Source organism: Acomys minous, assembly GCF_964271855.1.
Source record: "Acomys minous genome assembly, chromosome: 11".
Classification (NCBI taxonomy): domain Eukaryota; kingdom Metazoa; phylum Chordata; class Mammalia; order Rodentia; family Muridae; genus Acomys; species Acomys minous.
This window is the reverse complement of record NC_140492.1, coordinates 75,833,605-75,858,470: the sequence shown is the minus strand read 5'-3', so window position 1 is coordinate 75,858,470 and position 24,866 is coordinate 75,833,605. Positions and strand designations below refer to the sequence as shown.

The 24,866-nt window shown below is 40.7% G+C and overlaps 2 long non-coding RNA genes across 2 annotated transcripts; one reads left to right on the top strand and one right to left on the bottom strand.

Moving 5' to 3' along the window:
• Nucleotides 1-190: 190 nt before the first annotated feature.
• Nucleotides 191-17,672, bottom strand: LOC311608523. Its single transcript, XR_014783002.1, has 3 exons — nucleotides 17,560-17,672; nucleotides 13,671-13,784; nucleotides 191-747 (listed from the first exon to the last, which is right to left on the bottom strand). It is a non-coding gene; the product is annotated as an uncharacterized lncRNA (long non-coding RNA).
• A 118-nt stretch (nucleotides 17,673-17,790) lies between these two features.
• LOC311608380 lies at nucleotides 17,791-19,419 on the top strand. The gene is made up of 3 exons (XR_014782939.1): nucleotides 17,791-17,921; nucleotides 18,024-18,181; nucleotides 19,342-19,419. It is a non-coding gene; the product is annotated as an uncharacterized lncRNA (long non-coding RNA).
• Nucleotides 19,420-24,866: the final 5,447 nt, after the last annotated feature.

The window sequence follows — 24,866 nt, the reverse complement described above, 5'->3', positions numbered from 1 at the left end:
CCACTAAGGAAACAAAGAGACAATAAAGTAATTTATTGAGTATTCCTGCTGAGAAGTGAATCCTGTTTGAAGCCAACTCTAATTGCACACAGACACTAAATTAGTGGCTAGGTGATAATAGATAAGGAATGCTTTCATTATGTCACAATGTATGAGCAAGGCTGTTCAAGGGCAGGAAAAAAAGCTCTCTGATAATGCTTATGGAAACAGATGAAACACAAACCATGTTTTTATAATAAAAATAATTTGCAGTTTCTTTCTCATTCCTCTAGCTCCCCCTTTCTTGTCCTAAGTTATAAGTTGTGCAGTTTGGGCAAAATAAGGGATCTTTGGTATCCTCTGTGTACACCAGCAGCTGCTTCCAGGAGAAATCTGAAACCCAGTTGTTAACAGAGTGAGAGTGCTCAGCATTCCACACAAGCCAGAGCTCAGGTGAACCCCATGCTTGTTTTCTGCTACTTTCTCAGTTCTACAACAAAGCCACTGCCTTAAGGAAGTTGTAGCCTTGTCTATTCTTGGTGCATGGTCTGTGGTCCAGTCTATTGGTCAATACTGTGGTTTCTTCCTAGAGGCTTGTTACGTGAAAGACCATCTTGAATGTTACTGGTTTGCAGCCAGCTCTTCTTCCTTGTCCCCAAGATCTTTCCATCACACACTTCTAATTCTTACACAACTTAGAAACATAGTTCAGTGGACCACTGTTTCTAGCATAGACCTTCTGAAGTGAAGTCCTTCTTCTTCCCGTACCTAAAATACAGAGGAAGTGGTGAGTAATGGGAGCACAGCCAGCCACAACAACACTTCATATGACCCAGCCTGTGGTGCTTAAAGTGCAAGGGTGACTGGCAGAGCGGATGGAGATCCAGACTTTGGTCAAATCAAAGCATGGAGTGTTTGTAACATGGATGGTACAGATCAACAAGTATGAGGATGGAATCCAGAAGCAGTGTCAAGTCTCCCCAAAATTCAGGGCAAATGGCTAACTGTGATGCCTATTAACACATGAAAATGCATGCTATGCTTGTCTCTAGGCTTGCTCAGGACCTGTTGTTAAATGTGAAATAAGATGACAGGCATCTATGGAGATATGCTATGGAGAGGTTTATTATATAAACATGTGAGAGCAGAAAAGAAGGAGAAGGGCCCAGAGAGAAAGAGAAACAAACAAAGATAGAAAGAGGCAGCAGAGAGACAGAGAGTAACAGGGTAGGAAAGCAAGAGAAAACAACAGAGATCAAGAGAATAAGAGAACAAGAGAAGAGAGATGAGGTTGGTTTGCTCTTTTTATATCCTGGGCAGGGGTACACCTACAAGCAGGCAGGTGATGACATCATAGGTTGCTAGAAGTTTGGAGGTAGATATGCTAGCATTCCTTTGTTTTCCTATAATTAAAAAATAAGGAAGTTGGATTCCTTTTCATGTAAGGTAAGTTAAAGTATATAAATGTACAAACATATGTTCATTGGAGGCAGCTTTTGGCTGCCATGTAAGGGGAGAAGACAGCGAGAGGAAGAAAAACCAAGAGCAACAAATTATCCACATTATATGGTGAAGGGGAAGGGGAAGTCATTGCCCTAGAAAGTTCAGGGTAGAGGGTGGGGTATGCCAGCCATGTCCTGCAGTAAACAGAGACTAAGGACTGCTGGAAGAACCTGGAGCTGTTTGTTCTGGGTCTGAAGCACACCATTCCAATCTTTGTTGAAAATAAATGGATAAGGGCTGAAGAAATCAAAAGGCTGAAATGTTGGCCAAATCCAGGAAGAGCAGGATATTGTTCTTGCTGTCCAGGGTCTGAGAACATCTAAGGCTAAGAGAGACAATGCAGGTCCAGCTGACATGATCTACGAGGTTGGACTGGAGCACCTGTGGGTAGCTGCTTTGGTGTTGTTCTGGATGATGGAAACCTCAACAGGATATTTGAACATATATATGGGCAGAAGACAAAGTTAGTAGGTTAGGGAGAAAATTCCCTTTTGGTGTACATTTGGAACTTTTGCGGAAGCAAAAAAGAGAAAAGGTTTGAACACGGGGAACTCCTTTCCATTTTACTTTAGGTGTATATTTGAAATTTTTAGGAGAATGAGTAGAGATGGAAGCTTTGGAGCAAAGAAGAGAAAAAGCATGAATATAAGGAACTTCCTTCCATTTTACTCAATTGTTGGCAGTAATTAAAAGGTCTCATTTTGGCTCTGTTCAACTTTGGCTGCATGTAAGCTTAGCAGCCTTTACTGTGGGCATAGGGATTTGAAATTCTCCATAAGGCATCCCTGGAGGGAGGCAAATGGACTATTTCCATGGTCAGGGGGAGTCAGTAACCTGCTGGGGTGTCCCCCAGAGCAAAGTTTAACTAAAAAAATTGGTACAGCCTGTTCTAGTAACTTGTCAGTGCCAGTCAGTGGCCTAGAAAGCACAGCCCAAACAGGATCAAGGTGGTGGTCCAGAGACACCATCACGTAGCAGCAGGATTTTGACAGTGGGGAAAAAATCCTCTGTTGCCACAGTGTCACCCAATAGGAAAGGTCCTAACTGAAGGCCAGTGAGAAGGGCCAGCCTCAGGCATAGGATAGAAATGTTTTTTATGTTCTCCCAATAGTCTGAGTAGTATAATGAAACAATTTAGAAGCTACATGTCTCTAAAAAGCTTGGAGGCTTGAGCTGGGGACTCCATTGCCATGGGTGGGTGAAGAGAGAAATAAATCAGTCCCAGGCTGCACCCAATGGTGTCCAAGAAAGCTCAGAGGGCTAGAAACAAGTTAGCGCAAGCTGTTCAAACATGTCATCACGAGGTTTACAAGTGGCCAGGGAAGAAGCAAAAGCGGCACAATTTCACATGGTACTGGGTTTTTGACATGAAAGAAAGAGGGAAAGAAAACCGTGCCAGTAGGAGAAGAAAATCTCACCCAGGGAAGGTGTCCAATCAAAGATCAGTAGAATCAGCACACCATTGCTGTTTATGCTGACCAAGAAGGGAAAACCTACCAATCAATCATTTGGTGTTGGATGGAGTTGGGTTAGTGATCTCTGGGACAGAAGGCAAATTGTTGTGGGCAATGTAGCAGGTAGAAGGGGTTTCAATGTGCCTAGACAGTACCAGAAGAGTACTTTCTGGACTTCAGCACCAAATGTTAGGATTAAAAATGAGATGCTACTCAATTGGTATGATATTGAGAGATTTATTGTAGAAGTATGGGGACAGAAAAGGGGGGAAAGGGGTACCTCAGGGCCAGAGAGAGACGGAGACACAGACAGAGATAAAGAGAGACACAGAGACGGGGGGGGGAGGGGAGAGGGATGTGCAAGAGAGAAGTGGCAAGTTTGTCCTTTTATAGTCTACCACACACCTATGTCAGGTGATGATTTAAGAGGTTGCTAAGCAACCTAGAGGCAGATCAGATTGGCCAGCAGACTAGTAGATCTTCTCGTGAGCTAGCACAGCCCTGTGATTTCACCAGACCACTGGACATACATAGCAGCAGTGAGCTAAGACTGGGTTCCGGCACCTTCCATCTACTGGATTTCACTATCACCTGTATTCCCTAAGGCTGGCAAGCCTCAGCATCCCATCCCTGGAGCCTTTGGTGGCTACCTGGGTAAGAAGAAGCATAAGCCCCCCCCCCCAGGGACCATCAAGCCACAGAACAAACACAGCAGAAGTGAGCAATACATGGCCCCCTATAGCTCCATCTACTGTACCTCACACCTTTGTGCCTTCCTGGAAGCCAGTATCCCCTAGGGACCATCAGCCAATACCAGAGACAACCAGATGGCTAAAGGCCAGCACAAGAACATAAATAACAAGAACCTGGACAATGTGTCAACACCAGAACACAAGCATCATTCTATAGCATATGCAAGGTATCTTAACACAGCTGAGGAATGAGGAAAGAACCTTGAATCCAGTCTCATGAAGATGATAGAAGCCTTTTAAGAAGAAAGGAATAAATCCCTTAAAAATAGAAGAAAACATAATTAAATTGGTGAAGGAAATGAATAAGAAGCCCAAGATTCGAAAATGGAAGTAGAAGTAAAAAAGAAAGCACAATCTGAAAAAAAAATCCTGGAGATGGAGAACCTGAAAAAGAGAATAGGAATAACATATTCAAGCATCTCAAATAGAATTCAAGAGATGGAAGAGAGAATCTCAGGCTTGGAAGATACTACAGGAGAAAATGATACATCACCCAAAGAAAACATTAAATCAAACTAATTTATGACACAGAATATCCAGGAAATCTGGGATACTATGAAAAGACCTAACCTGCAAATAATAGGAATAGAAGTTGAGGAGTCCTAGCTCCAAGGACCAGAAAATATTTTCAGCAAAATCATAGAAGAAAATATTCCTAACCTAAAGAAAAAGATGCTTATAAGCATATAAACACATACAGGCAGGCTGGGCAGAGCGCTCAGTTCCACCGGAGGCACTTGCTCAGCGGAGCCACAGTTCCCCTGCTGGGTGGAGCGCTCAGTTCACCTGGAGGCACGAGCTCAGCGCAGGCACAGTTCTCCTGCTGTGGCAGACGGTTCAGGCCCTGAGAATCTAGCTGAGCTCGACGCGTGGTTGAGGCCCAGTGTCCCTGGCTGGACTTGGCAGGGGACCCGGAAGGCTGTGGATACCTTGGCCTGACCCAACGCTCATTCAGAGACCCAGAACGATTGCAGGACCCACAGCAAAGGGGAGCTGAGGATCACTGGCTGTGAGAGCCCAAAACGACAGGACTAACCTCCTGCCATCCATACCAGTGAAGCATCAGAGCTTCCAGCCTATGGAAATCGTGAGAAAACAAGTGAATCTATCATCAGACTCCCTCTATCCAACTCTGGAAGTTACCCAACAAAAACAGAGATGGCAAGACGTCTAAAGGACAGCGTAAAAGCATACACAAAAAAAACTCAAAACAACATGGCGTCTCCAGTTTCCACCTATCCCAAAGAAAACAAGCCAGAGAACTCAAATACAACGGAAACACAAGAAAATGACCTCAAATCCTTGGTAATGAGGATGATAATGGAGGAAACAAATAAAATTCTGAATCAAATGCAGGAAGATGCAGCAAAACAGATGCGAGACATAAAAGAAGCACATAGAGTGGAACTGGAAATATTTCAGGAAAATGTAAACAACCAGATGAAAGAAATAAAGAAAACGGTTCAAGATCTGAAGACCTATAAAGAGACAATGGAAGGAACTCAGGAATATACAAAAAATCAGATGAAAGAAATCAAAAAATCTGTTCAAGATATGAAGATGAAAATGATAAACACACAGACAGAAGAAAAACGAGAATGTGAGACCTCAGAGAAGAAGGCGAGCAACACAGAGGTGAGCTTTTCTAACAGAATCCAAGAGATGGAAGAACAAATCTCAGGTCTAGAAGATACAATCACTGATCTTGAAGCAACCATTAAAGAAAATGCCAAATCTGGAAAACTCCTGACACAAAACATCCAAGAAATTAAGGACACCATGAAAAGAAGAAGTCTGAGGATAATAGGCATTGAAGAAAGAGAAGATATCAGACTCCAAGGCCCAGAAACTATTCTCAACAAAATCATAGAAGAAAATTTCCCCAATCTAAAGAAAGAGATGCCTATAAACATACAAGAGGCATACAGAACACCAAATAGAATTGACCAGAAAAGAAAAACTGCCTGTCACATAATAATCAAAACACAAAACATACAGAACAAAGAAAAAATATTAAAAGCTGCAAGGGAAAAGGGCCAAATAACATTTAATGGCAAACCTATCAGAATTACACCCGACTTCTCAGCAGAGACCATCAAAGCCAGAAGGGGCTGAACAGAGATCCTGCAAACCCTAAGAGACCACAGACGCCAGGCCAGACTACTTTACAGAGCAAAACTATCAGTAACCATTGATGGAGAAAACAAAATATTCCATGACAAAAACAAATCCAAACAGTACCTATCCACAAATCCAGCTTTACAGAAGGTACTAGAAGGAAAACTCCATCCAAAGGGTCAAGCTACAACCAAAACTACTCAGGAAATAGATAACTATACCAGGGCAAAAACACAACTACACAAACACTCTACTGGAACCAACATCAAAATCAAGACTCTTAACAGTCACTGGTCATTAATATCTCTCAACATCAGTGGTCTCAATTCTCCAATAAAAAGACACAGACTAACTGAATGGGTGCATAAACAGGATCCAACATTCTTCTGCATTCAAGAAACACATCTCACCCAAAACGATAGGCATTACCTCAGGATAAAAGGTTGGAAAAAAATATTCCAAGCAAATGGTCACAAGAAGCAAGTGGCATAGCCATTTTAATATCGAACAAAATAGACTACCAACCAAAATTAATCAAAAGGGATGAGGAAGGACACGTCATACTCATCAAAGGTAAAGTCAACCAAGATGACATCACAATTCTGAACATCTATGCTCCCAATACAAGGGCACCTACATTTGTAAGAGATCTGATAAAAAGACTTAAACCACACATTGATCCCCACACAATAGTAGTGGGAGACTTCAACACCCTACTCTCACTGAAGGACAAGTCATTGAAACAGAAACTAAGCCAAGAATTAACTTCATTAACCAATGCCATGGGTCAAATGGATCTAACAGATATCTATAGAACCTTTCACCCAAACAAGAAAGAATATACCTTCTTCTCTGCACCCCATGGAACCTTCTCCAAAATTGATCACATCGTAGTTCACAAAGCAAGCCTCAACAGATACAAGAGGACTGAAATAATATCTTGTATTCTATCAGATCACCATGGGCTTAGGCTGCAATTCAACAACAACAACAGAAATAACAAAAAGCCTACACGTACGTGGAAACTAAACAACTCTCTGCTAAATGACACCTGGGTCAGGGAAGAAATAAAGAAAGAAATCAAGGAGTTTCTGAATTTAATGAAAATGAAGGAACACATACCCAAATTTGTGGGATACATTGAAAGCAGTGCTAAGAGGAAAATTCATAGCACTAAGTGCCTTTAAAAAGAAATTGGAAGCATCAAACATTAACGACCTTAACGACACAACTGGAAGCCCTAGGAAAAAAAGAAGCAGAAACAACCAAAAGGAGTAGATGTCTGGAAATAATCAAACTCAGGGGTGAAATTAACAAATTAGAAATTAAGAAAACAGTCCAAAGAATCAACAAAACCAAGAGCTGGTTCTTTGAGAAAATCAACAAGATAGAGAGACCATTAGCCAAACTAACTAAAAGGCAGAGAGAAAGTATTGAAATCAACAAAATCAGAAATGAAATGGGAGACATAGCAACAGACACTGAAAAAATACAAAGAATCATAAGATCCTACTTTGAAGGCATACATGCCACAAAATTTGAAAATCTAAGGGAAATAGATGATTTTCTTGATCAATTTCACTTGCCAAAGTTGGTGAAGAACAGATAAACAAGCTAAACAGTCCCATTTCCCCTACAGAAATAGAAGCAATCATTGATAGCTTCCCAACCAAAAAAAGGCCAAGGCCAGATGGTTTTAGTGCAGAATTCTACCAGACCTTCAAGGGCGAGCTAATACCAATATTTTTCAAGCTACTCCAAAAGATAGAAAGTGATGGAACATTACCAAATTCATTCTATGAGGCCATAGTCTCATTGATACCTAAAACTAACAAAGACTCAACAAAGAAAGAGAATTTCAGACCAATTTCTCTGATGAACATCGATGCAAAAATACTAAATAAAATACTTGCAAAACGAATACAAGAGCACATCAGAAATATCGTTCATCATGAGCAAGTAGGCTTCATTCCAGGCATGCAGGGATGGTTTAATATATGGAAATCCATCAATGTAATCCACCATATAAACAAACTGAAAATAAAAAACCACATGATCATCTCTTTAGATGCAGAGAAAGCATTTCATAAAATCCAACACCTATTCATGTTTAAAGTTTTAGAGAGATCGGGGACACAAGGCACTTTCCTCAACACAATAAAGGCTATATACAGCAAGCCAATAGCCAAAATCAAAAAGTAAATGGTGAGATAATCAAGGAAATTCCTCTAAAATTGGGAACAAGGCAAGGCTGCCCACTCTCTCTATATCTCTTCAATATAGTACTCGAAGTTCTAGTCAGAGCAATAAGACAACAAAAGGAGATCAAGGGTAGCCAAATGGGAAAGGAGGCAGTCAAATTATCCCTATTGGCAGATGATATGATAGTGTACATAAGTGAGCCTTAAAATTCCACCAGAGAACTCCTACAGCTGATAAACACCTTCAGCAAATTGGCTGGATACAAAATTAACTCAAAAAAGTCTGTAGCCTTCCTATACACAAATGACAAGCTTGCAGAGGAAGAAATTAGGAAAGCCACACCCTTCACATTAGCCACAAGCAATATAAAATATTTAGGAGTTACTATAACTAAGCAAGTGAAGGACTTGCTTGAAAAAAAAAATTCAAAACTCTGAAGAAAGAGATTGAAGATGACACGAGAAGATGGAATGATCTTCCTTGCTCATGGATCAGAAGAATTAACATAGTAAAAATGGCCATCCTACCAAAAGCAATCTACAGATTCAATGCAATCCCTATCAAAATACCAACACATTTTTTTTAGACATTGAAGGTTCAATTCTGAATTTCATATGGAAAAACAAAAACCCAGAATAGCTAAAAATAATCTTGTACAATAAAAGGTGCTCCGGAGGAGTCTTCGTACCTGATCTCAAACTGTACTATAAAGCAATAGTAATTAAAACAGCATGGTACTGGCACAGCAACAGGCTGGTTGGTCAGTAGAATCGAATCGAAGACCCAGATATGAATCCACACACATACGGTCACTTGATTTTCGACAAAGAAGCCAAATCCATTCGATGGAAAAATGATAGCATCTTCAACAAATGGTGCTGGTCTAACTGGATGTCTATGTGTAAAAAAATGCAACTGGACCCATATTTGTCACCTTGCACAAAACTCAAATCCAAGTGGATTAAAGACCTCAACATAAAACCAGAGACACTAAGTCACTTAGAAGAAAAAGTGGGGAAGAGCCTGGAACATATTGTCACAGGACACAACTTCCTGAACAGAACACCAATGGCACAGGTCTTAATGTCAACATTTAATAAATGGGACCTCATGAGGCTGAGAAGCTTCTGTAAGACAGGAGACACTGTCAAGAGAATAAAGTGACAGCCTACAGACTGGGAAAAGATCTTCACCAACCCTACATCTGACAAAGGTCTAATATCCAAAATATATAAAGAACTCAAGAAATTAAACACCACCAAACCAAATAACCCAATTGAGAAATGGGGCTCGGAACTAAACAGAGAATTCTCAACAGAGGAATATCAAATGGCTGAGAAACACTTAAAGAAATGCTCAATCTCCTTAATCATCAGGGAAATGCAAATCAAAACAACTCCGAGATTCCATCTTACACCCATCAGAATGGCTAAGATCAAAAATTCAAGCGACACCACATGCTGGCAAGGATGTGGGGAGAGAGGAACACTCCTTTATTGCTGGTGGGAATGCAAACTAGTACAGCCACTTTGGAAATCTATCTGGTGATATCTCAGAAAAATGGGAATAGGTCTTCCTCAAGACCCAGCTATTCCACTCCTTGGAATATACCCAGAAGATGCTCCAGCACACAGCAAGAAAAGTTGCTCAACCATGTTCATAGCAGCCTTATTCATAATAGTCAGAACATGGAAACAGCCTAAGTGTCCATCAATAGAAGAATGGATAAAGAAACTGTGGTACATATACACTATGGAATACTACTCAGCCATTAAAAACAAGGAATTCCCGAAATTTGTGGATAAATGGATTGAGCTAGAAATGATCATAATGAGTAAGTTAACCCAGATGCAGAAAGACTCAAATGGTATATACTCACTTATATCTGCATACTAGCCCAAGGGGCATGTCCCATGAAAGCCTTTACCTACCAGGAAAGTGAGACAGAGGGGAGGACATCCTATTGGGACTCTAGATGAGAGAAGCATGGGAGAATGGCAAAGTAGAAGGATCCAGAGGGTCCTAGAAACCTACAAGTAGAACATTATGATAGGCAGATTTGGGCCCAGGGGTCCCACTCAAACTAAGGCACCAGCCAAGGACAATACAGGTGGCAAACTTTAAACACCTACCCAGATCTAGCCAATGGACAGAACGTTCTCCACAGTACAGTGAAGAGTGGGATATGACTTTCTCACGTACTCTGGTGCCTCACCTTTGACCATGTTCCCTGGAGGGGGAGACCTGGTGGCACTCAGAGGAAGGACAGCAGGTTACCAAGAAGAGACTTGATAACCTATGAGCATATACAGGGGGAGGTAATCCCCCCCTCAGGAACAGTCATAGGGGAGGGGCATAAGGGGAAAATGGGATGGAGGGAAGAATGGGAGGATACAAGGGATGGGATAACCATTGAGATGTAACAAGAATAAATTAATAAAAAAAATTTTAAGAAAGCATACAGAACAGCAATTAGACTGGATCAGAAAATAATTCTTCTTGTCACATAATAATCAAAATACTAAATCTACAGAAGGAAGAAAGAATATTAAAAGCTGAAAGGGAAAAAGGCCAAATAACATGATAAAGGGAGACCTATGAGAATTATATCTGATTTTTCCATAGAGACTCTAAAAACCAGTGAACCTGGACAGATGTCTTGCCAGCCCTAAGAGACACAGATATCTGCCCAGACTACTATGCCCAACTATCTTCGTCTATCACCATAAATGGGGAAAACAAGATATTCCAAGACAAATTCAAATTTAATCAATATTTATCCACAAATCCAGTTCTACAGAAAATACTTGAAAGAAAACATCATCCCAACAAGGATAACTACCCCTCCCCCATGCCCATCTCCCCCCAAAAGCCCCAGGAATTAATTCCACACCACCAAAATAAAAAGAAGGGAAAGAGAGAGAGAGAGAGAGAGAGAGAGAGAGAGAGAGAGAGAGAGAGAGACAGAGAGAGACAGAGAGAGAGAGAGAGAGAAGGACAGGGAGAGGGACAGAGACAGAGACAGAGACAGAGACAGAAACAGAGGGAAGCATGACAATAACCAAAATAACAGGAATTAACAATTTTTAACAATTAATATCTCTAAATATCAATGGTCTCAATTCACCAATAAAAAGACACAGGCTAACCAAGTGGATGCAAAAACAGGATCCATCATTCTGCTGCGTACAAGAAACATGCCTTGGTAACAAATACAAACATTACATCAGAGTAAAGGGCTGGAAAAAAGGTTTTCTAAAAAAACAGAAATAAGAAGCATGCTGGAGTAACTATTCATAATATCTAATAAAATATACTTTCAGCCAAAAGAGATGGGGAAGGACACTTCTTACTCATCAAAGGAAAAAACCAACTAAGATAATGTCTCAATTCTGAATATATATGCCCCAAATCCTAGGGTGCCCAAATTCATAAAAGAAATATTAGTAAAGCTTAAGCCACACATGAACCTCACACATTAATAGTAGAAGATTTTAACACACCTCTCTCAACAATGGACAGATCATTGAGACAGAAACTAAACACAGAAATAACAAAACTAACCAACTTTATGAGTCAATTAGACCTAACAGATATCTACAGGTCATTCCATCCAAACACAAAAGAATTACATTCTTCTCAGCATGTCACTAAACCTTCTCCAAGATTGACCACATGCACCACAAGAAAGCAAGCCTCAACAGATGTAAGAAAATTGAAATAAAACCTTGTATTATATCAGACCACCATGGATTAAGGCTGGACTTCAACAATAGAACCAACAGAATGCCTACTACCTTGTAGAAATTGAAGAAATCTCTACTCATTGACTACTGGGTCATGGAGGAAATAAAGAAATTAAGACTTTCTAGAATTCAATGAAAACGAAGGCACAGCACAGGCTCTAAGATTGACAGTTAAAAAATGGGACCTCTCAAGATGGTGGCACCTAACACACACCTTGTTAAGCAGCAGGTCAGCAGTGAACATTCAGCAACCCGAAGAACTGATCTGAGACCCATACAACAACAGCGCCAGTAACCCACAGGTGAGAGGGCTCCAAATAGTGTGGAACATGGTAAAGACCCAGGTCCTCACTGTTTCGTAGGCTAGAGCCACACATCAGGTGGGCAAGTACCCACCAAGATCCTGGCATGCATGCATTCCCGGGGATGGCAGACAGGGTCTGATTTCCCAGTGTCCAGAAACAGCCTTTGATGCCCCAAACACCAGAGTGCATGGGTCCTATCGATGAGCAGATGCCACAGACAAGAACACAAGTGGATCTGACCACAGGACACCCAGAAAACTCCAAGTGCCTAAGCATCCAACAACCACAGGCTCTACCTAGAGACATCAGCATAAGAACACAAGAAACAACCCCCAGATACATTGGATACTGACAGGAATCAGCAGTCCTACCATCACAACAAGCCCTGGAGATACTATCACAGCCGAGGCACAGGAGAAGTATTTCAAATCTGAGGTTATGAAAATGATAAAGGCCTTAAAGGAGGAAATTAAATCCCTCAAACTAGAACAGGAATAGACAAAGAATGAGAGGGAAGAATTGAACAAATCACTTAAAGAAATTAGCAAAAGACAGGAAACTACAACCAAACAGGGGGGATAAATAAATAAAAGGTTTTAAGACCTAAAAAAGGAGATAGAAGCCATACAAAGAACACAATCTGAGATAAAGTAGGAAATGGAAACCCAAGAGAAGACAGGACAAGCATGACCAACAGAATTCAAGAGATAGAACAAAAAATATCAGAGATAGAAGATATGAATGAGGAAATGGATACAACAGTCAAAGAGAATGCTAAACCTAAAAAGCTCCTGACACAGAATATCCAAGAAATCTGGGACACTATGGAAAGTGTCCCTAAGAATCATAGGGATAGAAGAAAAAGAAGACTCCCAACTGAAAGACCCAGAAAGCATCTTAAACAAAATCATGGAAGAAAACTTCCCAAGCCTAAAGAAAGAAATGCCCATAAATGTACAAGAGATCTATAGAACTCCAAATAGAGTGGACCAGAAAAGAAAATCCCCTCACCACAAAATAATCAAACCACTAAGCATACAGAACAAAGAAAGAATATTAAAAGCAGCAAGAGAAAAAGGCCAAGTCACATATAAAGGCAAACCTGTCAGAATTTTACCTGACTTCTCAACAGAGACTATGAAATCCAGAAAGGCCTGGACAGACATCATGCAGACTCTAAGAGACCAGAGCCACCAAACCAGACTACTATACCCAGCAAAACTTTCAACTACCATAAACAGAGAAAACAAGATATTTGTTAAGAAAATTGTGCCTACAACTACACTCACCACATCAAGCCTCTTCTAATCCTTCTAGGACAAGAGAAATAATTTTTTTTATTCCATCTAAGGTATAATTGTGCACCTGTAATCCCAGTATTAAGAGCAAAAAGATTAGAGGAACACACATTTGAGCCCCACTTGAGCTAGATAAGGAGACCTCATCTGAAAAAACAATATAAAATCTATCTTAATAGTATTTCTGTAGACCATATACTAACCAAAAAACACACATAAAAGCAAATACAATTCCTTTCATATCTTCCAGCAAGGGTGCTTCTCCCATTAGGTTACATTCCAGATATTTTTGCAGAAGACCTACACTGCATACCTGTACATTGCTTTCAGCATGAGCAAGGGCATCTAGTTCACAAGTGTCTCAATCTTGGGGCAATGCTCTGCACAAACCTTCCAGCTTCTTCAGCCCAAAGTCTCTAATTAGACACTGAAAGAAAGAAGTTGTCATACAATGGAAAGAAATGCCAGTAAACAGAGGATAGCAATAAAAAAGCAGTCAGAACGTTGTCAAAGATAAGAGAAACTGTCATCATGCTCAGCAACCAGCATCCCACAGCTGCCAGTACCATTTTATATCTAAGGAACCAAGACACACATGACTTTCTTTTGTGCTCTTCATGTGTCTCCCATGACAAACCAGCACACTTTAAACAGAGGCTCGCTGTGGTCCTTCCAAGACCTTTACTTCTCCTGAGGCTGTGATTGCTTGAAATCAAAGGATTCCATACCTTAAACCTACGACTGGATTGTTTTTGGATAGGGTCTCACTCTGTAGCCCAGGCAGGCCTCAAACCAGTGATTGTCTTCTGCAAGACTCTCAAGAGTTCAGGTTACAGGTGTGAGCCAACACAATTGGAATTCACTCATTTTCTGAGTCACCACAGGATCTTTAATTCTGTTTCATGTTAATTAAGTACTAGTAAAAAATAAATCCATGAGTTTATATATAGTATATACATTAAAATATAATTTTAAAGGACAAGACAGAAGACACAATAGAAATACAACTGTACTACAGTAAACAGAATAACTGCTTTTTAAATCATACCTGTCTATACTTTCTCACTATAAACATACTTCTCCAGAGTAAAGAGTCCCAGGAAGGACCTCACTTAGTGCCTTACACTTGACATGGCTTTAGTAAATAAGGAATAGATGAATACAGAGATATAATATATTATCACAATGTTACAATGATAAAGATAATTGAAATAAAATTTTTCATTATACATGTATCTGAAAATAAATGCTGTGATCTTCTGTAATCATGCAACTGTGGGCTGGGGTCCAGCTTCTCAGAGTGTTAGCTTAGCTGAGTTTGTAGGTGCATGAAAGCCAAGTTCTCCAAATCTCTAATAGGGTCTTGTTTCTCAACCAGATAATTTCTGCAATGTTTCTGGAGGCCTCAATGAGATTTCAACAACATCAGCCCATTGAGCTACCACAATGACAGATAGTCAGATGAGGTGGGGGAGTTCTAACATGACCTAGCAGGTATACCACCTGATAGTTTTCTAGATATCTTTCAGAATGGTGCTCTCTGACTCTCTGGAGAGTTGAACCTGGAGAGAAAGCTTAACTCACCAGGAAGGCCACAAAACGGAGTAAGGTTCCAAGGTTTGGAACCCAGTCAGACTTATGTCTGGACAGAAAAGGAGTCTGATTGCTTCCTAAGTCTGAATGAGGAAGACCAAGAGACCCAAGGTCCCAGTGGTTCTGTGCAACCTGGCCCACTCAGACCTCTATTAGCAACTTCTCAACATCATTGACTTACTAAGCCAAAAGCAGCAAACTTCTGCCTCCTTATAAAGTCCCCAGCCTCTGAATCACCTTTCGTAGTCAATATTCAACAACAAATGAATCTGACTGGTTTGCTAAATAAATTTCCTACTATCTGGATAGAGACATGACTCAAGGATCTGCCCCAAAGCCACACACCTATTATGGTGGATTTAAAGCAACGAGATATATCTGTGTAGCAGAGACAATATCTAGCGTCCTGGGAAACATTTCTAAAAATTTGAGACCAATTTAATGTATGCCGGACATAGGGATCCTGGTTGCATTCCAGTCAGCCCCCCTAGAATCCCCTTCTCTTAGTAGTCAAAATCCAGAGAAGACTACCAGTTCAGGATCTCTGAACATTTAGTATCAGCAATTTAAAATTCGTAGAGTTACGTGTACATGTGACAGTTTGGCTTATATTTTAACCATTTGAATATCATTAATATTTTGGGTTTTTAAAAATAGAGTTTTGAACTTGCTTCATAATAAAACATGATTTTGACCCTCTTGTCATCCTGTCTCCATCTCCTGAGAGCTAGGATTACAGGCATGAGCCACCACACCACATTTCTGTCATACTGGGGCTTGAACCTGCACCTGGCAAGTACTCTACCAACAGAGCTACAAAATCAGCCCTGAAGAAAAAATAATGCCAATGACAACCAACAGTACAGTCAGAAGGTACAGCAGGACAGAATAAGAAAACAGCCTCCATTTCCCTTCTTTTGTATGTTTGGCACAAAGAGAAAGTAAAATTTATCTCCATGACCTTTATACTTTGTATTCATCACATAAAAAATAAGAAGAGAAAAAAATACATTGTATTAGAAAACAGAGTGGTCAGTGCAGGATTAAAGGAGTATCCATCCTTTTACAGGAGACCTGCAGTCCATTGGCAACTTGGCTGACACAGCTGCTGTGGCAGAGTGGCACAAAGAACCAAAGCGCAGAAATACACATTAGATTCCACTTGTTCCATTTGTATAACTGAGTACTCTTAGAAACTCTTGTTTCTGGGTAAAGGGCAATTTCATTAGGAATATCAAAACAAAGAAGACAGGTTGTACCTGTCAGACATTTGTTGCCCTGGTCTTGCAGGCTTATTAGTCCCTGCACAGCTTGGGATTCGTGTATCATTTAAGACACATCTATGCTTTGAAGATGGAGACACTGTTCTACACTTGGAATACTTGAAAAAGCATCTCACCTGTGAGTCCCAACTAACATCACATACTGAATACTGATTTTTTTTAAATGTACACAGAAACACACACAGAGGCACACATAAGCCCTGAATGTCTAATCTGTTAACTGATTTAAGAAGTTTTATTTATATTGAAAGTAGGAGCAAAACATAAGCCCTGAATGTCTAATCTGTTAACTGATTTAAGAAGTTTTATTTATATTGAAAGTAGGAGCAAAGGAATTGGGAGTATAAGCATTCTTAACAGTTTTTAAAACAACCGAATCATGAAATTAGCTTTACAATTTTTACATTTAATTAATTATTTATTGGGGCGGTATGCCACAGCGAAGTTAAGTGTGAGAGTCAGTGGGCAACTTGCTGGAGCTGGTTCTCTGTTTCCACCATCTGGGATCCAGGGTCCTGAACTCAGGTTGTCAGTCTTAACAGCCTATGAACCATTTCACCTGTCTTTTAAAATAATCCTTATCAAAGAATGTGAGATCTCTGAATATTGGTGCCAGGTAGATTTTCTTTTCTAGTCCACATTGTTGGTCCTTCTGGGATAATAAATACATATAAATAAATAAATGCTTACATGTTATTTAAACATATCAGATCACAAATATATTTATATAAATTATGTGTAACCATGTAAATATTAAAATATACATTGCTGTGATTTGAATGTTTCCACCAACACATGTTGATATTTCATCTCTGCTGTGATATATTGAGATAGAACAATTCTAGTGTCAAAAGCTTTAACGTTTTTAGTATAATGAATGGATATATTTTATTCTAAAACAAACTCATTAAACGTTGACTTTGAAATGGGGTGGGGCCAGGTAAAATGAAAATGTTGGAGGTGATTAGGTTGTGAGGGCTCTGGCGACATGTGAATGTATTATTGAGCAGTGTGAGCACAGTCTTGGGTAAAAGCAATTTCTCTCAGGCTCACTTGACCTTTGAGGGTTTTGGTTTTTTGGTTTTTTTTGTTTTGTTTTGTTTTGTTTTGGTATGAATTACTATCATTCTTTTTAAGCTTATATGTTGCTTTTTTTTTAAACAACAAATTGATTACATGAAATACCCAGTACTTTCAGTGACCAGCTACTGCTTTAAAAATAAAACTGATGATTATAAAAAGAGGATGTGGATATAATTCCAGCAATTTCCCCAGCTCTTCCTGCCAAGACACCCTGACACTCCAAAACACAGACCAAGCACTTACCACACAAAGTCCAAACAGCTGGCCCTAGGGCTGATGTATGCTCAACATTTTCCCACATAGTGTGGGAATCCCAAGGGAGCAAGTCCTCAGCCTGAGACTGTTTTATGACTTATTCTTGCACTCCAGCCATGCCTCACCCCCAAGATATTCTTCTGTTGGCAAAGTGCTGACATAACAAAGGGAGAAGGCAGCCTGACCTCCTCTGGCTGTAAGGGTCCCAGTCTAAGGAGTAGCCAACTCCTTTAGTCTGAGCCGTTTTTAATCGTGGGACTTTGGAGGAAGCTCCATCTGGCAGCTTGTTGCTCTGGGACACTGCCAACTTTGGATGATTCCATCATCCGACAGCAAAACCATATTTAAAGGTGATGCATAATGGCTCACCAATTTCCAAAGCACTGGAAAGTACCCTAGTGACCTCTCCTAGGCAACTAACATGAGATCTCTGCTGTCTCCTTTGCTTGCAGGAATCTGTCGTGTCTCCACAGGTCCAGCAGCACACTACTGTTCACAATAGAGCTCCCTGGTGCTTGCCAAGCAAGTATCAGCTTTCTTCAGTGACCGGCTGATGTATCAGCAAATGAAGCAGCAGAGCTGCTGAGCAAACAAGCCATTGTGGCCACAGGTGTTTGTTTCTGGCATTGTTGTGTGGCCTGCCTTCCTGGTCTCGGGTGGAAAGGAGTCCACAACTCCAAGAGCTGGGAAGGTATCCTAGCCCTGAGGTGGGACAGTGTCCCAAGGCTATCCTGAGACAAAGGAGCCCAGGAACCTCCCAGCTCTGAGAAGACCTCCTCAACAGAGATGATGCACCTCCCGGGGAAAGGTTGCCTGTAAGCCCTACGGAACTGAGGAGCCTTGGAGCCTGAGGCCCCTGTCCTTCTCCAGCTAATGCAGCTCCCAGGGAAAGTTGTCCCAAATCCAGAGGAACTGAGGAGGCTTGGAGTATAAACTCCACTCCTTCTTCTTTTAGCTCCTCTCCTCCTCCCCTCCTCCTCCTCCTCCTCCTCCTCCTCCTCCTCCTCTTCCTTCTCCTCCTCCTCCTTCTCCTTCTCCTCTTCCTCCTCCTCCTCCTGGTGAAAGAGTCATAGCAACCAGTAAATCTTTTAAAAGAGATTTATTGAAGGGATGAATTCAGGAGAGGGAATGGCTGTCTCCGCTCCCGGGAGGAGACTACAGAGAACTGGGCAGACATAGGTCTTAAGCGGAGGTGGGAGGGTGGGGGTGGCGGGGGATATGGTTGGGCTGCTGGAGCTTTCTCAGGCAGAGGTCAGGCCAATTTTATGCCCTGAGGAGTAATAAAGTTTACTATGTGTCAAAGAGACCATTGTGAAGGCAGTAGGCTGATGCAGAAAGGTTGCCATAATTGTGGACAGCTCCCATGGTGGTGGCTGCCGGCTTTCTGAGGCAGGAACAGGAAAGGTGTCTAGTTTTCACCGAGCGGTCAGCTGAAGCAGTACTGGTCGTGAATGGCTCCCACTGAGGACACTGACAGGAGCCAGCACCATTTCTCTCCCCATCTCCAGAGCCCCAAGGGTGGGGAAGGAGGGGCTGACTGACTGCCTTGAGGTGGGAAGCAGGAATGGCTTTAAAATTTAGTAGCCTGCTGCTTAAGGCCTACAAAGCTCTTGAGAGTAGTGATAGTGCTAGGCACTCAGGGCTGAAGGGCTGGTGGGGAGGGGGAAGTGGGCTCCACTCAGCTTGGAGAAGGTATTTTGTCGTAGGGTTGCAGGGTGTAGTCTTAGGCATGGAGAAATCCCTAAATGAGTGTGTCTTTCTACATGGCAGCCCCAGTGGCAGAGTCCCTACAAGCAGCCTGCAGTTCTCCGCACAATTCAGCTTCTGATACCGATGTATAAAATGAGGACATGGCCTCTCCAAGGTATGGATAAGGAGAAGGTTTTTATGGTATATATGAGGAAGAGAACAGCCAGAAGCAACTGGAAGAGGCCAGAGTAGGGAGAGAAAGTAATAGATTAAACATGATCACTAGACTGAACTGGGCCACAAGGGATGGCTCAAGAGAGGAAATCCAAGAGAGAGAGAGGGTAGGGGTGGGGGCTGTCAAGAAGACCAGGAGGGCACATGGCCAAAACAGCAGGGATATAAAGGAATGAGACCTGGGGGAAAAGAAGCCTGTGAGTGGGAGAACTCTAGGGTCAGGGGCATGGTGAGAGCTAAGAGGAGCCACAGGTATTGAGTATGTAGATATGTATGCATATATATACATATATAATACACACATGTGTATTATATACATAATACATATACATGTGTATATACACAATACATATACATATGTATATAGTTTCCAATGATATACATTTATTGTCAATTTGATACAAACTGAGTCATGTGGAAAGAAGGAACATCAATTGTTGAAAAGCTTTCATCAATTGGACTGTAGGACATTTTCTTCATTGGTGATTAAGATAAGAGGCCCCAGTACAATACGGGGTGGTACCACCCTGGGAAGGTAGTCTTGAATTGCATAAAAAAGCCAGATGAGCAAGCCATGGAGAACAAATCAGTAAGCTGCTTTCCACAGTCTCTGCTTCAGTTACTGCCTCCAGGTTCCTGTCTTAGCTTCCTTGATGATAGACTTTTTGTAACCTGTAAACTAACATAAAACCAAGTTGTTTTTGGTCAGCATTTTATTACAGCAACAGAGAATCAAACTAAGACATTTCCCAAGCAAGGCCCTGTCAACCATATGGGTGACACCATATACTTGTCCCAAACAGGGCCCTTGGCCTTATTAGGCACTAACCTTATTAAACAACAGTCTTTTTATTTTCAAATAAACATTTAATGTAAGAACAAACATTTCTTTTAAACTGAGTTTTGTACATCTATTGTACCATTCAAAAGTTTATCATCTTACACGGTTTCTTCAAAATCTTTTATCAGCCTACATATAGAAAAGCTTCTTTTTATAAATAGAAACAAATGGCATTTTCATCTTTTATTATAAGATGATGTAAAAAGTTTACCCAACAGAAGTAATTTCATTACTATTTGGGGAAAGGAAATCACCAATTTTTGTGCAAACAATGCTAACCTTCTTTTAAGCATTAAGAGCATAACCGCTTAAGAAATGACATAAGCAATAATTCTACCACCTACATTTTCCCTAAGATAATCTATTTAAAATTTTTTACATATGTGCACAGCTTTAGCAAATTAAAGGCCAAAAGAAAGGCTCAGAACCCACTATACAGAGGCAAAATGAGAGCTCAGCAAACTCATGATGGGAGTTTACCAGTCAGAGTCTGCAATGGAAACTGCAATTTCCCGCTTTCCTATTTTTTAAACACAAAAACCAGTAACTAAGAACTTAATACTGAATTACAAATCCCACCTACACTATTTAAATAGCCCCACAGTTAAACACATCAAAAAAGACTAGCCAAATCAGTATTTACATTTATAAACCTCTGAAGATACCACAAGAAAGCATATGTCCCTTCACTAAACAAAATGGGGAACTGCATTTGATGATGGTGGAATGAAATTTAAACATTAAAAATACCAGTATTTACAGCAGCATTGATCTCTTATAAGTAGTAAGCTAGTCTATGCAAATCCCAGTATTTCTACAAGGGTGAGCCAGTCTCATCGTTGGGCATTTTCTAAGGTCAGCTCTGAGTACAGGCATAATGCTCACTGCTACATTATTGATGGGTCTCCTGGGACATATCTTGCATGTCTACAAGGTCCCTACAGAAATGTAGAGTCCAGCTTAATAGTTAGAGTGCACCACACTAAGTTGTTAACAAATCTCTTTTGTGAGTCTTCCTGGCTTAAAAAAAAACTAATTAGAAACATCAAGTCCAAGGACCAGTTTGAGGAGTGGTCTTTCCTTTCACTGTGGGTTCCAGGAATTGAATTCAGGTTGCCAGGCCTGTTGTAGAGTGCTTTTTATCCACTTTTCTATGATGGTTGTGGTAATGGCAGTGTATGTGTGTGCATGCATGCACACATGCATGTGTGTGTGTGTATGTGTGCATTTCTGTGTATGTTTATGTGTGTATTACTATAACCAAAAGCAACCTGGAGGAAAAAAAAACTAATTTCACCTTATACTTCCAGGTAACAATCCATTGTTGAAGGAAGTCGGGATAGAAAGTCAAGCAGACACCATGGAAGAATACTGCTTACTGGTTTACTTGGGGCTCATACTCAGCTCACTTTCTTATAGAGCTCAGGTCACCTGCCTAAGAATGGTGCTGCCCCCAGAGGCCTGGGCATTCCTTCATCAATTAGCAACCAATATAATGTCCCCAGAGATATGTCCACAGAGCAATCTGATAGAGTCAATTCTTCATCCTAGGTGACTCTAGGTTGTGCCAAGTTGACATTTAAATCAACACACCTATTCAACCATACCATTTACATTCCAAAGGTTTCTTTATCTGTGTGAGGACACAGTGAGCCAAGTAGATAAGTAAGTGAGTGAGTGAGTAAGTGAGTGAGTGTGTGAATGACTGAGTGAGTATGTGAATGAATGAATGAATAAACAACCAAGCAACATACATACATACATACATACATACATACATACATACATACATACATACATTCAAAAAAAAAAACAGATAATCTGGGAGAAGGCCCTCGGCATACTTCAACCATGCTATCCCTGGCCTCTAACTTTGAACCAGAATTATGAAAAAAGATTGATCAGTGATTCTTCTTGTTTTAAATATTCTTCAAGGGTTTATCACACTTCTTAATACTTAATTGCACACTCTTCCTATTGTTATTTAAAAATAGTCATGACATAGTTAACTTTAAAAAAGAAGGGATTGACTTTGGTTCCCAGATTTGGAGGGATTGGCACATGCTGAGTTGATTCTGTTGCTTTAAGTCCTGTGTTAAGGCTACGTAGATTGACAAAGAACAGACTCGTCACTTTCTGATAGGGAACGGGAGAGGAGAGGAAGAGAAAAGATGAGGATTGCAGTATCTGCAGTCAAGGGCAGAGCTTCAGCAACCAACTTCTTTTTACTAGGCCTTGCCTCCTAGAAGCTCAGCCACTTCCCAATATCAGCAAACTGAAGGCAAATCCTTAATACATGGGCTTTGGGGTAACATTCCAGAGCCAGTCTTCAGAATGTCACCAAAAATATCATCAAAAAATAATAACTTTATTGTAACATATGGACATTGGTCTGAAGTTTCAAGCTAGAGAAAAATATTCCTAACTTTAAGACAGTTTTGGGAGGATTTACTATGAACAGCCATATTTTTCTCCATAAATTTTCTGTTTCCTATGATAGCAATAAACTGGTTAGTCGTTTATAATAAAGCTTGTAGTAGCCTTATAATTAGAAAAGAAGCTACATTATTCAGGATGTCAAATTCCAGATTCCTCAAGGTCCTGGCAGTCTGATACTTACTACCTTGTCAATTTTCCCTCTAGGATCTTTTAGTGCTGTGCCTTAGTTTCCTTAAAGGCACGTGTCAGGTCCCAAGGAAACTCAAGACAAATGCTGTGATGACTGTTAGCATACCAAAGCCCATGCTGTTTCAAGCTCACTCAGCACCTGTAGCTCCTCCCACCCTGCCTCCTACCTTACACTTCTCCAGCCCACAGGCCTCCTTCCCACAGCTCATTCCTATATAACCCTGCCATTTTGACAGTGTGCCCTCTTGGTCCTCTTGGTACTTGGCTGTCTTTTGGTCCTCTCTCTTGGTTCCTTCTCTCAGTCTCTCTCTTTCTCTTCTTTTTCTCTCTTGCCCCTCTCCTGCCCCATGACCAGGTCTACAGGTCAGGTTAAGTCTACTCATTTCTCTCCCTTCTCTGGACTCTTCCAGATGCCTCTGACTGTACTCTCCCTCATACCTACAACAAAAATCCTTCAACTCAAGTATACCTTGGAATAGGCATGTCCTCATTTTATTCAGAAAATACTTTCTGTCTAGATACATAAACCATTTCTGGTATCTTAGCTTATACAAGTAGATTTACAGTTATATAAACTTATAGGAAATCTTATAATTACCTCAAAAATAATGACATTTCCTGCAAAGCTAGTCAAGTCCTGTGAGGAAACTTCTCAACAGAGCCATTTCCATCAGCAGAAAACAGAGGGGCATAGAATCAGCTCTTCCATGGAAAATTAATTCACTGCAGATGTCCCACTCAGCTCCTCACCTACTTACTATTTACAGGTGCCTCATCAGTTAATGGTGATGATACATTTTGAGAAAGACATCATTACTCAATGTCATCATTACGAACATCACATGGTGTACTAACCTAAACCTAGATGCTATTACCCACTATATAGTAGGCTATTGTTATAATCTATAGCCTGTTACTCTCTTGAATAGTATAAGCCATTATGACATGAAAGGAATCTGTGTATCTAAACAAAGAAAACATACAGGCTGAAGGGATTTTTCATTTTCATTGTGATCGTACAAGGTCAGCAGCCTCTGTGTGTCATCGCTGACTAAGCAGAGCGCAGCACACAACTAGAAGTGAGTTTAGTTAACCCTTTTCAGAGCCCATATGAACCTCAGAGAGATGCCAAAGGCTGCTGGGGCACCTGCCTCATGGTCTTGATGGTTTCATGCAGTTACTTCTCCTGATTGTCAGCAGGCATTCTCAACTTGCTTAGGATCTGATTTCTGTGACTACCAATATTCCACGTATTCCATACCCAGTATCTCTCATTGTCATAGTCTCTCTGTGTAGTTCAGACTGGCTCAGAACTCATGATCTTACTCCCTTGCCTAAAGTTCTGGGACTACAGATATCAAAGTGCCAGCATGCTTGGCTTTACCAGATTCCATTTTACTAGCAGAGTAACTACGATAATCCTCACTTTGTGCTCCATGAAGTAAACAGCTGTATTGGGGAAGCCCATGTGACAAGGACTCAAGGTGAGCCTGCAACCACAGCCAGCAGAAAACTTTCCTGTAGCCTCAAGCTAGCCTGAATGCTAACCCTTGATGAAGCTATCAGCTGAGTCAGGCCTGCCTGCCTTCCTAACTCGCATGTGGATCTGGTGAAAAATACATATTGTGGTAGAGGAACTAAGTGTGTGGCAAGTATGTACTAACTTGTAGAATAGAAGAAAAGGATATTACTTTTGAAATTAACTCATCAACTGCTTATTTATAGCAACATAGAGGGCACCAGAGGATATTGTATTGTGGAAGAAGTCAGACATAGAAAGACAAATATTCAGTGTTCTTTTTTTTTAAATTATGTTGTAGAGGAGTTTATTAAATGAGCATGGGGGGAAAAGGAAAAAGGGAAGGGGTACCCTAAAGTGAGAGTGACAATGACAGTAAAAATA